The sequence below is a fragment of the Microcaecilia unicolor genome, chromosome 3 (assembly GCF_901765095.1).
Source record: "Microcaecilia unicolor chromosome 3, aMicUni1.1, whole genome shotgun sequence".
In the NCBI taxonomy this organism is placed as follows: Eukaryota; Metazoa; Chordata; class Amphibia; order Gymnophiona; family Siphonopidae; genus Microcaecilia; species Microcaecilia unicolor.
Window position 1 is genome coordinate 454,383,074 of NC_044033.1, and position 15,359 is coordinate 454,398,432.

Sequence of the window (15,359 nt, forward strand, 5' to 3'; positions counted from 1 at the left end):
CATGATAGTTACATTTAAAAATTCATTCTGTTTAATCATAACCAAATAGAAGAAAATAGGAAGCAACATTATTCAAAAATAGATATGATAAAACTCGCGGAAGTGGAAAATTGCTTGAACTTCATCTATATAAAGTAATCTCTCTGCTAGTGTCCCTTTTGCAGCTGAACGAAATGCATATTGCTTCATTAAAAGAAGTACAATTAAATGAGAATCGTGCATTTTCTTTTGTCTGCTGTCTTGTGGAGGAGTACCCTAATGGTTAGTGCAGTGACCTGGGAAACTGGGTTCAATTCCCACTGCAGTTCCTACTGACTCTAAGTAAGTCATATAACCATCTATTGCCCCAGGTACAAAATAAGTGCATGTATATAATATGTAAACCACTTTGAATGTAACCACAGCAAGGCTGTATATCAAATCCAATCCCCTATATATTCAGTCTAAATTCAAACATCTGAAAAGCAGTAGATTCTTCCCTATTAAAATATCCCATAATCATTTGCTGCACCCTGTCTTATTCCAGCTTCAGTTCAGATCATCAGCTTATTTTAACTGAAATAAGCAGACATGGACATGTCACTAAGAAATAGAGAAAATGAGAAAATTAGTTCTCTTCAATGCCATTACAAAACTGTAGTCATGTTGGGCCCAATATTCAGCTCTGTTTAATCAGACAGCAATAGCTCCTAGTCAGTTAAATAGTGCATAGCCGACTAAGCACTAATATTCAGTACAAGATAGCCAGTTATCTCCACTGAATATTAGCGCTGAGTGCATAATGGCTAACCTGCTATATCATCCAATATAGCTGTCTATCGGTGAATATTCAAGTGCTGGCTGGCTAAGTTTAGTGGGCAAATTGGACACATAGATAACCTACTATTAACTTAACCAGCCAGTGCTGAATATTCACATAGCCTGTTAAGTAAGAGTTGTCCAAAAAAACAAAAAAGCCACCCAGATATTCAATGCCGGTCACCAGAAACGGCCTGGCATTGAATATCCGGGATCAGCGCCACCAGCGGCAGTTTAATCACACTGTCTGAATATTAGGGGGTGTTAAATATATAAGATATCAATGAACAAGGGCGTTACTAAAGAAAAACATACGACAAATATTAGTACCATCCATCTCTTCATCTATCAGCAATTAGTGGCTTGCATGCTGGAGGATAACAGTGTATAACCATTTTGATTATCCAATGATGGTGTTTTGTAACTTATTCCAAATGTGTTAAGTGGTTCATTCACCCAATTCGAGCTCAGCTATTCAGGAGAGTTGGGTGAATATCTTATTTGTTAGTCTGGGTATTGTAGGCAGCTTCTTGGAAGCCTGAAGAATTGAATAGATAAAGATGAATATTATTCTGTATCCTCTCTGTGGGTAGAACCTATTATTTTTCGTATGAAAAATTCATAAGGCTTATCGCTTTTCAAACACACAAAGGCCTATGGTGATGCCGGCAACTTCTGCAGCTTAAAATTGTGTACCACTTGGCATGCTGAGGCTTCCTGTGGTACCCACATGCTAAAAAATATATGTTATTTTTTTGGCTGAGAGGACATATCTGGTGGTGGAGAGTTGGCATGTCTGTGCTAATCAGTTAGCGCAGTCACATTTCCTGGTGCTGATTAGAGCATGATTAGCATAGGATCTCTTACCGCCTACAAAATAGGTGGTGGCAATGGCCACAATTCAATAGCAACATTAGCATGTGAACATGAATCTGGATAATGGAGAATTGGCCATTTTTTTGGCTAAGGCAGACCCGGGAGCATCGGGCCTCAGCTTTGAGGCCTGGTGATCCTGGGCTGGTGGAATAATGCTGTTTACAAAAGAGTGTGCATTATTTGCAAATAGGGAACACTATTTCAGAAAGAGTGCATACTCTTTCCCAGTAGTGCACACATGTGTAATGGCTCACACATACAGAATTAGTTCCCACATTTATTTATTTATTTGTTACATTTGTATCCACATTTTCCCACCTTTTTGCAGGTTCAATGTGGCTTACATAGTACTGTAAGTGGCGTTAGCCGATTCCGGTATGAGCAAGATGATATTGAGGTACATGTATGGTAAAGACCATTGGGGGGGGGGAACTTAGAGAGGAAGAGGAAGGATTAAGATATGTCCAGTTACGGTCTTTGGTTATGTTATGTCACTGGTATCCCTTGCCAGTCAGGATTTTTTTATGTATTATCAAGAAAGATAAAACAAAAAGGCAGATCATGTAAGAAAAATAACAGTGTTTTTTTACATGATCTGCCTCTTGGTTTTATCGTCCTCGTTGCATTTGGTGGATCATCTGCCTTGTTGCTTTTTGACTATTGAGAATGAGTGCACACCCTTTCTGAAATAGTGTGCACTATATGCAAGAGGGTGCACTAGTTTTTTTCTGCCTGTTTTTATGACAGCCCATCCCTAGATATTATTTGTATGCACGGATATCAGGATTGGTGGTTAAGTAATCCAGTGACAGAGTGAGAAAAAAGATCTAGCTGTTATTGTAGACATAATGTTGAAATCTTCTGCCCCGTGGGCAGCAGCAGCCAAAAAAGCAAATGGGATGCTAGGAATTATTAGGTAAGGGATACAAAATAAGAGATTACTATATCTCTGCATTGCTCCATGGTGCAACCTTACCTTGAGTATTGTGTTCACTTCTGGTCGCCGTATCTCAAAAAAGATATAGCGGAATTATAAAAGGTTCAAAGAAGAGCAACCAAAATGATAAAGGGGATGGAATTCCTCTCATATAGGGAAAGGCTAAAGAGGTTAGGGCTCTTCAGCTTGGAAAAGAGATGGCTGAGAGGAAATATGATTGAGTGGTGTAGAAGTGAATAGATTATTTCACTCTTTCAAAAAGTACAAAGACTAGGGTGCACTCAATGAAGTTACATGGAAACACTTTTAAAACAAATAGGAGGAAATATTTTTTCACTCAATGAATAGTTAAGCTCTGGAATTCTTTGCTGGAGGATGTAACAGCGGTTAGCGTATCTGGGTTTAATAAAGTTTTGGACAAGTTACTGAAGGAGACAGACATGGGGAAGCCACTGCTTGCCCTTTGATTCGTAGCATGGAACGGTGCTACTATTTGGGTTTCCACCAGGTATTTGTGACCTGGACAGCCACTGTTGGAAACAGGATACTGGGCTTTATGGACCATTGATCTGAGCCAGTATGGCTATTCTTATGTCCTTAGGGACTTTTTGTCTATAAATGGTGCTAAAACGTATGCATGGAAATTTTGGGGCATGTCCAATTTGTGCGAGTAATTTAATTGAGTAACAAGCTAATTAGTGATGATAATTGGGCCCTAACAAACAATTTTCAGTGTTAATTGGCTTCAATTTGGATTTAAGTATGCATATCTATGATCGGCTCCAAAAAGGGGGGGGGCGGACGAGAGTGAATCATGGGTGGATCTGGGGTGATAAAATCTATTCTATAAACAGCACCTAACTTTGAGCACCACTTACAGAATAGCGCTAAGCATTTTCTTCAGTGCCATTTATAGAATTTAGTCTCAATGGAACTGAATACTTATAAGAATCTAGATTAGTAAGTCTTCTTGTTTTATAGCACCTTTTTCTTTCCTTTGAAATGAAACAGTGAAATCCTTTTTTAAACATTTTCTGCAAGTAAGTTGAAATGCTTTTCAGCTAAGCTTCAAAGGCAATTGAGTAAATGCATTTGAAACTCTAATGGAATCTTCGATACCTAAAACAAAGGATGGAATAAATGATCTTTCGAGACCTTGCAGACCTCTACGTCAGAAACGATATTGCCAGCAAAACTCTACACTACAAACCCAAAGAATGTATTTCAAACTCATTTGAGAAAAAGTTATATGAAAAATGTACTATGATTTCAAGAAATGAGTAATTACTGTATATCAATTACATCTCAGACAATCTAGAAATATCTCCTCCCACGACCTCATTATAACATTTAGCTTTCTAGCAGTGCTAAACCATGAAGAGTATGCTAGAATAGTTTAATAACTATGCAGTCGTAATTTCAATTATTTACTTCCCTATTATAACCTTTGTGAGTTTGATTCTTGTCCACGGAATGGAGTACTAAAAGGAAATCTTTATTCTTTTTATAGAAAACCACAGGTTTAGATAGAATTCTGATGCTCAGTTCTGTAAAGGAGGAGTCATGTTTCATTAACCATAGTCAATAAAATAACATTGCTAAAAGCAAAACAAAGATCTTTCTGACCAATTAACAGTCAAGAGCTGGTTAAAAGAGAACATTAAATTGCTGTTTTAATGTACTATTAAAGGTATCATTCTGGCCTGCTGTTCTAGCCTGCAAGGCACTATTTCATCATTAATTATTTAAATTAAAAATCTTTATTGATTGAAATTAAGCATCATTTTTCAACTTCCAATTTTTTAGTGTCCATTCAAAGTAAGATGATGGATGTATATTGTTGCATCCTGTTTCAACCAGTTCACTTGTACTGTAAGTGCCTTGAGACTTGATTAAGTAGTTTTCCCACTGTAAATGCAATTCTGTAAAACATACACTCAAAGGTTACACACCAATTATGGGCATACACCATTAGAATAATGCCATATTCAGGCATATGTGCACACATATGAACATACATTCCAGAATTCCACCAAATCAGTATTCTTACATAGTCAGCATTTTACAGATAGGCATACACATGGGTGGAGGCTTTGTGAAACGTTGGCAAGGATGCAAAGTTACATGTATAACTCACAGAATACTATACTACTACACACATGATGGTTTTTATTGATGGTGTAAGCACCTGTACCTAAAGTGTAGGCTCATATTTCCATTGTTACACTAGTATCCTATAAAGGAAAGTAGGTACCTATGTTCATTTTTATAATAGGCTCCTGGTCCATTTATAGACTTGACCCCTGTCCCCTGGATTCTATATAGGGTACCCAAATGTGTGTGCACACTCAAGATGGGTGTGCAAATTAATTGAATAAGGAGCTTTTAACTTTGTTGTTTAGCTCTAGTGTGGAGAATAAAGGGATTGGGAGCATGGGGGTCCGGTGGGGCTATTAGCTATTCTTCCCCAATACCATTATTGCAGAACTGCAAGTTAAGCCTTATAAGCCTCCTCAGAATTGGCATTTGGGTTCCTGCACTTTGCTTACCTTAAAAGTCTACTGCTTCATTTTTTTTGCATTGCGGTGGAATACCCAATAGCCTTCATTTTAATATGCTGTACACTGGTGTTTAACATAAAGTTTTGCTTCTGTGCAAAATAAAACATTTTTTTCTGCCTTGGGCACCCAGAAAGTTGAGTGCTGATGTCACACGAACCACACACTTCTGTCTGCACTACTTTTTTGCATTGGCTCTTAGTAAGGTAGAAGATCCCCTTTCCAACTGCCAGAAAAAAACACTGAGTGCTGGGCTAGGAATCCCTTTCCTGGGTAGTGGGAAGAAGCAGGAATCAATGGACTTAGGACCCCCCTTCCTGTGCTCTAAATGAAGTCAGGAATCTGAGTGAGTCCAAGGATATGCCCTACAGGGGAGATAAAGAAGCTAATTTTATAACAAGTCACTGAGATCAAGAGGCACCTATCGTCTCTTTAAAAAATCCAAGCACAAATCCTACATATATCACTGCTAAAATGAGACCACGTAGCAGCCGTAAATGTTTTTAATGCACGTAGAAACATATATGTTTTCTAATGTAACCTCCCTATGTTCAGTTGGTGAAGGTGCCCATTTTTCTTTATAAAACAGCTTGAAATAAGGACATTTTTACCACCTGAAACTAGGTGTCCATATATAAAATTACCTTTATTAAGTGCTAAACCTTTGCAGTTTGGGAGCTCCCATCACTTCAGAGACAATAGCTGACACTACCATAGAATCACTGTGTTTTTGCACATGGTCCCACTTTTCTACTCTGCCTTACAGTCCCTTATGACTTATGAAAATGAGGCCCCATAGTGAGTCATAAGTACATAAGTGCATAAGTATTGCCATACTGGGAAAGACCAAAGGTCCATCGAGCCCAGCATCCTGTTTCCAACAGTGGTCAATCCTGGTCACAAATACCCAGCAAGATCTCTGCACATAACCGTGCATCTCATTCTCCAAGGGCTGCCCCTGTTGGGGAAGGCAGCTGAGCATTTATTACAGATCAGTACTACCTGTTAGCGACACAGAATGCAGTCAGGAACATTTCTAGAGAGATGGCTAACTGCCCCATGTTATCTCCCATGTTAACAATTTATGTCTCATAGCAACCTCTGAGTTAACTGCAGGTTGAAGACTCTGCCCATTCCCCACCCATTCAATACCCCCAAATAGGAATTTTTATATTAGCAAGCAATTCTATAACATGGCACCTCATTTTAGACATTCCAATGCCACAGGCTGAATAATAGTCCTATACTGGCATCTGGGGGCCAAGATTACTTTATGGAATACTAGCATAAGTTGACATTGGAGCACTTTGTTTAAGGTGTGCCCACTTGTGCCAGGTCAACAGAAGGCATAAATGACTGTGCCTAAGAGAGGCATAATCAAAAGTAATGCCAAAGTTTTGCTGAGGAAGTCCTCGCAAAACGTCCCGATGGAGGGGCGGGGAAACCCGTATTATCAAAGCAATATGGATGTCCATCTTTCATTTCGATAATATGGTCAAGGAAGCCCAAATCTTGAAATTTAGGTCATCCTTAGAGATGGTCGTCCCTAGACTTGTTCATTTCTGATTTTCGGCAATAATGGAAACCAAGGACACCCATCTCAGAAACGACCAAATGCAAGCCCTTTGGTTGTGGGAGGAGTCAGCATTCGTAGTGCACTGGTCCCCCTGACATGCCAGGACACCAACCGGGCACCCTAGGGGGCACTGCACTGAACTTCATAAAATTGCTCTGAGGTACATAGCTCCCTTACCTTGCGTGCTGAGCCCCCCAAAACCCACTACCCACAACTGTACACCACTACTATAGCCCTTACGGGTGAAGGGGGCACCTAGATGTGGGTACATTGGGATTCTGGTGGATTTTGGAGGGCTCACATTTACAACCACAAGTGTAACAGGTGGGGGGGGATAGGCCTGGGTCTGCCTACCTGAAGTACACTACACCCACTAAAACTGCTCCAGGGACCTGCAGACTGCTGTGATGAACCTGAGTATGACATTTGAGCCTGGCATAGAGGCTGGCACAAAATATTTTTAAAGATTTTTTTGAGGGTGGGAAGGGGTTAGTGACCACTAGGGGAGTAACGGGAGGTCATCCATGATTCTCTCCAGTGGTCATCTGGTCAGTTTGGGCACCTTTTGTGCCTTGGTCATAAGAAAAACAGGACCAGGTAAAGTTGTCCAAGTGCTTGTCAGGGAAGCCCTTTTTCTCCATTATGGGTTGAGGACGTCCATGTGTTAGGCACATCCAAGTCCCGCCTTTGATATGCCTCCGACAGTCCCCATTGAACTTTGCCGTCCCTGCAAAGGAAAGCAGTTGGGGAAGTCCAAAATCGGCTTTCGATTATACCGATTTGGATGACCCTGTGAAAAGGACGCCCATCTTCCGATTTGTGTCAAAAGATGGGCGTCCTTATCTTTTGAAAATAAGTCTAAGTTTGCCATATGACATGAATAAATGATAGTATTCTGTAAGTTATTCACACAAGCAGGAGACATACCCATTGTCAGAGTTGGTTGATGGCAAAAAAATTCCCAGCTCAATCTGTGCTCAAAAGGAGCCACAAAGTAGCCCAACCTATATGAGGAGCAGGGATTCCCCTGGGGTCACTGCTTCAGCTGTGTACTACTGTATGGTGCTTGCTCTGTTTCCTCCTCCAAAATCCCAAAATCCACGTAGTCAGACTGGCCACTGCTCTGCTCGTATGCCCATACAGTGTGTTTGTCGCCAACTCGCACAGCTGAAGATGAGTCATCGTAAACTGATGACCTCATCACCCACCTCACCCTCCTATTGCTCAGATTTGGTGCCGGAATGAGGCGTCAGATACATCAAGCCTCATTCTGGCTCCAAATTCTACCAATAGGAGACAAAGTCAGAAATAACCGGCATGGGCAGCGTGGCCACCAAAAAATGACCAAAAAGCCGTAACCTGTGACTGTAGAAAAGTGCCCATGGGCAACTTAAAAAAAGCCACTCAATTACACAGGAAAACTGTGGAGCTGGCAACTCTGCCCATAGCCTACTTGTGCTCTGACCATGCATATGCCCCCCTTTGCAGTTACACACTATAGCACTTAGGCACAATCTTATAAAAAAGTACCTAGGACACCTGAATCTGGAAATATCCATTTTGATGTCTCTGATACTTAAGTGTAGGTGCCAAGTTATAGAGCTGTCTTTTATATCTTTAATGCGAATTTTGCCATTAACATGGGTTTTGGAATGGCAAGTTAAAAATGTATCAAACAAAATTTAAAAGACTGAGGGGGGAAGTTATCAAGGTGTGGAAAAAGGTAAGCTTTTACTTTAACTTGATTTACCATGAGAGTAAGCAACCAGTGGTATAACAGTCCCTCAGATCACTGAATACCATGGTAAATAATGCTACTTGCAAACCACCAGTGGCCTAAAAGCATTGGACTTCAAAGCCCCAGCCTGATGCTCCTGGGCTGAAGTCTAAAAGGCTGGTACAGTTTCCCCTCATGACCTCCCCCAATCACATCCTCCAATCACTCCCAATCAAATCCCCTCACCTAATCAAATATTCCCCTACTCCTCCAACACTACCCCCCTTCTACAATGGGTTCACCACCAACCCTATGGCCCCTACCAGCATTTCCCCTGGTTGTCCAGTGTTCTTCAGGCAGAGGCAATTCTCAGGCACTCCTGACCTGCTGATGCCATCTCCAAAATGGCATCCCCTAAAAAATTGTAAAGTTATCAATATGTTAAAACGTGCTATTTTATTAGTAACTAGGTCTCATTGCATAAAATGGGACCTGTGCTAAAGTAGTATGAGTTAATGGTAAAATAGACTATCATAATGGTAGCCCATGGTAATAACATCTCCCCTTAATATCATGTTCTAATCCAGTGGTTCCCAAACCTGTCCTGGGGGAACCCCATCCAGTCAGTTTTTCAGGATAACTGCAATGAATATTCATTAGATTGATTTGTAAGCACTGCTTCCATTGCTTGCAAATGTCTCTCATGCATATTCAGTGTGGATATCCAGAAAACTTGACTGGCTGGGGTTCCTCCAGCACAGGTTTGGGAACTGTTGTTCTGTGGAATTGTTACAAGACCTGCAGGCTCCCTAAGCCAGAGAAGATCATTTAAAACAAAAATATTCCCTAGTATCCAAGCTGCAGTTAATCCAATCAAGCTTGGATATTTTATTTTCCAAAACAAGCTTACCTAATATGCTGGGAATATTAAATTGTTTTCATATGGATCTGAGAACTTCTGTATACATGGATCAAATTTTCAGTAACAGATAGGGGCCCTTTCACTAAGGTGTGCTAAAAAATGGGCTGACTACTGTAGGCATGTGTTTTGAAAACGCGCAGATCCATTTTTCAGCACGCCTATAAAAAAGGCCTTTTAAAATGTTTGACAAAAATGGACTTGTGGCAAAATAAAAATTGGCATGAGTTCATTTTGGGTCTAAGACCTTAAGCGGTAAGGTCTCACATGTTAACCACGCGCCAGAAAATAAAAAAATTGTTTTGGTTTTGGATTTTTATGTTGGCTGTCATAGGGTTTTGTATACCTGAATATTCAGTGCTGTTATCCAGGTGCTGGCTAGTGCTACTTATCTAGTACTGGTGATATTCAGATGGGTACATACATTACATCACATGATGTATTTTACTTTCTGCTAATATATGTTGAACATGTTTATGCTTTTTTAATTATTATGTAAGCCACATTGAACCTGATTTCTTCTTGAGCTAATGTGGGATATAAATGTCATAAGTAAATAACTAAATAGTAAAAAAAATTTTTTTTAATAAAATAGGTGACCGAATACTGTTAAAACATTCTTCTTTCTTTACTCTTAGGTTTTCACAGCTGGTATCATGATTTGTGAAGCTGTCTGGATGATGCCATATCTGAGTAAATCCAGACTGCCCCATTTTGACTGCCCCTATCGGACTAACCGTTCATTTGTCTCTTAGATTGTAAGCTCTTTGAGCAGGGACCGTCCCTCAATGTTAAATTGTACAGCGCTGCGTAACTCTAGTAGCACTTTAGAAATGTTAAGTAGTAGTAGTAGTAGTTTGCCTGACTGATGTTTTAAATAATGACTTTTCCCTCCTGCAAGAGTTAAACTGATTAGATAAGAGACCAACAGCCTTTCCCAAAAGCATTACCCCGAAGAAAGCCACACCAAGATGACTGAAGCTTCAGTGAACTATTTGGATGCACCATCACCAAGAGAGCTTCAAGAGTGTTTTTTCTGTCTTAACTTTATCCAAATAATTACCTAGTTATTGCCACCTAGAGGGTAATTCATAGCTTCACCTATGTCCCACCCCGTTTTTTCTCTATGAGGGGCATAATCGAACGTCACAACAGCTGGCCAGAACCGTATTATCGAAAAAGATGGCCGGTCATCTTTTTTTTCGATAATACGGTTTAGCCTGGCCAAATGCCAGAGTTCGCCGGGTTTCAGATCAACAGTTTTGTTTTTTAGCGATAATGAAAAAAAATGCCGGCCAACTCAAACCCGGCGAAATCCAAGGCATTTGGTCATGGGAGGAGCCAGCATTTGTAGTGCACTGGTCCCCCTGACATGCCAGGACATCAACTGGGCGCCCTAGGGGGCACTTCTAAAAAAAAAAAACAACAACAACAACAACAACACAAATAGCTCTCAGGTGCATAGCTCCCTTACCTTGGGTGCTAAGCTCCCCAACCCACTCCCCACAACTCTACACCATTACCATAGCCCTTATGGGTGAAGGGGGGCATCTACATGTGGGTACAGTGGGTTTTGGGGGGGGGGGTGGTTGGAGAGCTCAACATTTAGCACCACAAGTGTAACAGGTGGGGGGGATTGGACCTGGGTCTGCCTGCCTGAAGTGCACACTGCACCCAGTAAAAAACTGCATACTGCTGTCAGGGAGGGTATGACATTTGAGGCTGGCATACAGGCTGGTAAAAAAAGGTTTTTATTTTTATTTTTTTAGTGTGGGAGGGGGTTGGTGACCACTGGGGGACTATGGGGAGGTCATCCCCCATTCCCTCCGGTGGTCATCTGGTGAGTTGGGGCACCTTTTTGAGGCTTGGTCGTGAAAATAAAAGGACCAAGTAAACTCGGCGAAATACTGATTAACGCTGCTTTTATTTTCTATTATCCACGAAAGCCGGCCATCTGGTAGCCACACCCATGTCCCGCCCATGTCCCGCCTTCGCTACGCAGCCGACACGCCCCCTTGAACTTTCGCTGGTACGGCGACGGGAAAGCGGCAATGGTGTCAAAAAAGCCGCTTTCGATTATACCGATTTTGCCGCTTTTGAGAGATCGCCGGCCATCTCCCGATTTATGTCAGAAGATCGCCAGCGATCACTTTCGAAAATAAGCCTGTATGACTCTAGACTTTATAATTTATTATCAATGCCTTGAAATTGTTATTGAAACTTTTGAACTAGTGTTCTAGTCTTCCCACTCTGAAAACAATCTTTCACCATTTATTTAACCACAATCACATATCCATCTCTTATTACTCTATTTTATTCCAGAGCATTTGGAGGCTTTTGACACCATAACCCACTGTATTCTCCTAACTACTGTACTTTAAAGTCTCTTGATACTACTAATATTGGGTCTCATCTTTTTTTTTTCCTCCACTCCTTTTTAGTACTTGTCACTCAATATTATTTATTTCCTTTTTCCTTTTTTTGTCAAATCTGGCCCTTGGCATTTTGCTTTTTCAATTTTAATATACTTTTGGTAGGATACTTTAAACAAAATACAGTATTTACTATCACTTGACCATGTGGCTAGATTATCCTAGTATATAAATAATCTTTCACATTTTCAGAGCTATTACATTTACTATTTGCCTATATATCATTTTTAAAATATATTAAACATATTATAATATATAATATTATCATAAATACAGAGGCTTTTTATATTCAGAGTTTATTTCACATGAAAAATAGATGAACAGAATCAAAACTCAAGTTTCAATATTACTTTTAAGTACAAAATGAATTTATTGCACATTGTTGGTTACACTAAAATCTATTTCCTCTTTCCTTAAAGCTTTGAAATACTTGGATATATTTTGTAAATAAAGTAACCAATAAAAAATGATTAAGCTAGAAGGATATGTGAAGACCAAATCAGATTTCTGCTTACAAAAGAAAAAACAAAAAACAAAATCATTGAAAAGTACAATCAACATGCTCTACAAACTCTGAGGCCTTATTATCTAAGCTGTGGCAAAAAAAAAAAAAAAAGTTTTCTGCATGGTAATTCTCAAGTCATGTACTAAATCCTGACACTCAGATACTGAAGTTCAGCAAATCTTCCATAAAGTTTCTGACCTTTGATGTGGATGGTGAAACCACACTTTTCCGACCATAGCAATAACATGTTAGCTACACCAATCCCAGAATTACCATCTTCTAAAAAAGAATGAAAGGCCCTCAAATTCCCAATACCCTGGCAAAAGTCTTGGCAATCCATGCACTACTTCCTTGTTTTGCCTCACAACTTATCCACAAATTAAAAATAAAATGCCTCCTTAAGTTTCACTGTGGGCTTCCAGCCCTGTCACCATTTTGAAAAGAAGTGCTTCCTTCTGAAAATCCATCACACAAACATAAACGTCTTCAGGATTGCCTTCAAATCTCTGGTGGCCTACTAGAGGGAAGAACTGTTCCTATTCAGTCCTGCTCCACTTTTCAGACAAAGGAGCACCAAAGCCAGCCACCATTTTGAAAAAAGGGTGCCTGTGATACGGAAGCAAGTGTTTATGTTTGTTTATTTCTATCCTGCCTTTATCCAGGTGGGAATTGTTCCTTCCACAACTAGATCACTTAGAGGGGCATAATCGAATGGCGCCAGCCATCTATATGGCCGGCCATCTTCAGGGCCGGCTCCGCAAAGGGGCGGAGCCAACCTTATTATCGAAAAAGATGGCCGGCCATCTTTTCTTTTGATAATACGGTTGGGGCCTGCTAAATCTCAACATTTAGGTCAAATGTTGAGATCGCTGAGTTTACAGATGGCCGGCTTCAAAAAAAAGTGGAAAAAATTGAAGTGCTCACCAGGGACGGCTTTTTCAGTAGTACCAGTGGGATTTCTCAGCCACTCACAGCTAAATGCGCTGTGATTGGCTGAGAAACTCCTGTCTGTGATTGGCTGAGAGAGCCCTAAAGGGGCATAATCAAATGGGAGGGACAGCCAAGTAAGTGGAGCTGTGGCCAAGTGGTTATTTATTTTTATTTATTTATTGTATTTGTATTTCACATTTTCCCACCTCTTTGCAGGCTCAATGTGACTTACAATTATCATGAGTAGTGGAGGTATACAAGAAATAGCTTTTAGTAATTACAGAAGGATCTTGGTAACATGAAAATGAAAAAGCATGATATTAGAATAACAAGCAAATAATATACGATAATTCTGGATCTATATAGAAGATTCACAATTGTTGGTCTGTGTGGTATGCCTTATTGAAGAGATGGGTCTTCAGTAGTTTGCGGAAGTTGGTTAGGTCATAGATTGTTCTTAGGTTGCGCGGTAATGCGTTCCAGAATTGTGTACTCAAGTAGGAAAAGGTTAGAGCACTGGTCTTATAATCCAGAGGTGGCTGGTTCAAACCCCACTGGTACTACTAAAAAAGCTGAGCAAAAATACTTTTGATTTAGGACGCCCCTGAGGAGCACTTCTATTTTTTGGGGGGTGGGAGGGGATTGGTGACCACTTAGGGAGTAAGGGGAGGTCATCCCCGATTCCCTCCGGTGTCATTTGGTCAGTTAAGGCTCCTTTTTGAAGTTTGGTCGTAAAAAAAAGGGACCAAGTAAAGCCAGCGAAATGCTCGTCAAGCCTGGCTTTTTTTTCCATTATCGGGCGAAGCTGGCCATCTAGTGAGCACACCCCGTCTCGCCCCCATCCCGCCTTCACTACCCTACTGACACACCCCCTTGAAATTTTGCCGGCTCTGCGACAGAAAGCAGTTGAAGCCGGCCAAAATCGGCTTTCGATTATACCGATTTGGCCGGTTTCAGGAGATTGCCGGCGATCTCCTGATTTGTGTCGGAAGATCGCCGGCGATCTCTTTTGAAAATAAGCCTGTTAGGGACCTTTTTACTAATCTGTGGTAATTTGTGACCTGAGGTGGTCTGGATATGTGAATTTGGTGATATTGGGCCACTTTTTAATGCGGCTGGGAAAAAGGGCTTTTTTAAGTGGGCGGTAAATAGCTATGAGCTAAAATTAAAAATAGTGTGCAGCTATTTACTGCCTGAGCACTTACTGTCACCCATTGACCTAGTGGTAAGGGCTCACGTGCTACTCATACAGTAATCAATGGGCTCATTTTCAAAACAGAAAAATGTCTAAAAAATGGCATATAGCAGCATTTGGACATTTTTCTCACAAGAATGTCCAAATCAATATTTCCGAAACCTATTTTTAGACGTTTTCTATGAAGTCCATCAGAAGTGCATCCAAAACTCAAGGGGGCATGTCAGGGGCGTGTTCAGGCCGGCACTTGGGCATTCCATTATGTCTGAAAAATGTCTAAGACTTAGACATTTTTCAGCCATAATGGAACAAAACAAAATCGTCCAGGACTAAGATATTTTGAGATAGACCTGTTTTTATAAAGAATAAGGCACAAAAAGGTGCCCCTAAATACCCAGGGGAGGGATGGAGTTCAGAGACAGGAGCTCAGATGCAGGGATGCCGCAGAAGAGAGGGAGAAGGTGTGGGGCAGGTGAAAAAAACCCCTCTTAAGTTCTTAAAAAATATCTCTGGGAAGATATTTGTGGTATGTGGTTGGGGAGGGGGGGGAGGGGGCATGTGCACGTGGAAAGGTCCATCCAATTTACCTCTGGGCCCATCCAAAATATTGAGTCTGACTAGGCCTCTGTATAGTACAACTGGGCTTTACATTTATTTCTAATTTTGGCCCAGTGGAGTTGTAATAGATGTATGGAGGAGGACAATTGATTACTTATAACTTTTTTGACTGGGGTTCAATGATTTTCACAGGGTATGTTCATTCTGTTCCGACCCAAGAAAGGAAGTTTTAACTCCTGAAAGCTAGTCAAAACATGTACAGTATTAGGTTAGTCCAATGGTTCAGATTTGTTTTTAATAACCTTTATTTTTTTCTATAATTAGGTTGAACATTCAGAAGCAAAGCCAGATTATTTGA

At 40.6% G+C, this 15,359-nt stretch overlaps 1 protein-coding gene across 1 annotated transcript in view; it reads right to left on the reverse strand.

Moving 5' to 3' along the window:
* CSMD1 (CUB and Sushi multiple domains 1) overlaps positions 1-15,359 on the reverse strand; it is a 2,896,277-nt gene that overhangs the window by 2,164,898 nt on the left and 716,020 nt on the right. The window lies entirely within an intron of this gene.